This window comes from Chrysochloris asiatica, unplaced genomic scaffold (assembly GCF_000296735.1).
Source record: "Chrysochloris asiatica unplaced genomic scaffold, ChrAsi1.0 scaffold00143, whole genome shotgun sequence".
In the NCBI taxonomy this organism is placed as follows: domain Eukaryota; kingdom Metazoa; phylum Chordata; class Mammalia; order Afrosoricida; family Chrysochloridae; genus Chrysochloris; species Chrysochloris asiatica.
Window position 1 is genome coordinate 8,581,637 of NW_006408661.1, and position 1,390 is coordinate 8,583,026.

At 41.2% G+C, this 1,390-nt stretch overlaps 1 pseudogene; it reads left to right on the forward strand.

The window, feature by feature from the left end:
- The first annotated feature begins 1,047 nt into the window (after positions 1 to 1,047).
- LOC102821200 overlaps positions 1,048 to 1,390 on the forward strand; it is a 1,194-nt pseudogene continuing 851 nt past the window's right edge.

Consider the following 1,390-nt stretch of genomic DNA (forward strand, 5'->3'; position numbering starts at 1 on the left):
TGAAAACTTAGAAGAGATGGATACATTTTTAGAAAAACACAACCTACCTAAACTTACACAGAGTGAAGTACAAACTTGAACAGATCCATAACAAATTAAGAAATTGATCAGGTCATCAAAAAAACTCCAAACCAAAACAAGTCCAGGTCCACTTGGCTTAACTGTTGAGTTCTACCACATATTCAGGGAAGAGCTGTCACCAATTCTACTCAAATTATTCCAGAAGATAGAGGAGGACGGAAAACTTTGTAATATATTTTATGAAGAAAACATAACTGTCATACCAAAACCAGGGAAGGACATCACCTACAAAGATTATAGACAATAAGCACTCATGACCATAGATGCAAAAATTCTCAACCAGATCCTAGCCAATAGAATCCAACAGCACATCAAAAAATAATAATAATAATACATCATGACCAAGTGTGATTCATTTCAGGGATGCAAGGATGGTTCAACATTAGAAAACAATCAATGTAATCCACCTTATAAATAAGAAAAAAGAAAAGAACCGCATGATCATATCAATTTATGCAGAAAAGGCATTTGACAAAATCCAACATCCATTCCTGATAAAAAACAACAACAACAACAAAAAACACTCAACAAAGTAGGAATTAAAAGGAAACTATTCAACATAATTAAGAGCATATATACAAAACCATAGCCTACATTACTCTCAATGGAGAGAAACTGAAAGCCTTTCCTCTGCGAACAGGAACCAGACAAGGATGCCGTTTGTTACCACTCCTATTCAATATTGTCCTGGAAGTTTTCACCAAAGCTATACAGCAAGATAGGGAAATTAAAGGCATTCAAATTAGCCAAGAGGAAGTAAAACTCTTCATTTGCAGATGATTTGATCTGATACATAAAAAATAAAAACCAAAAACTCAGTAAAGAAGGTACTAGATCTCATTGGATGATTTAGCAAAGTTCCAGTGTATAAGATCAATATTCAAAAATCAGTTGCAGATCTCTCGGTGGAGGCCTCAGTGCCTCGCTGCACGAACACTGGCCTAGATCCGGGATCGGAACCACAAGATGGCTGCCCAGGACCCTGGGGGCATTAGCCCTCTCCAGCAAATGGTGGCTTCGGGGACTGGAACTGTGGTCACCTCCCTCTTCATGACACCCCTGGACGTGGTGAAGGTGCGCTTGCAGTCCCAGTGCCGCCCCTCAGTGGAGTGCGAAATGATGGCTCCTTCTAGACTCTGGCGTGTCTCCTACACCAAATTGCCCGCCTCTCTCCAACCCATAGGGAAGTGCCTCCTGTACTGCAATGGGTTCCTGGAGCCCCTTTACCTGTGCCCAAACAATGCCCGTTGTGCCACCTGGTTTCAGGATCCTACCCACTTCACTGGCACCATGGATGCCTTTGTGAAGA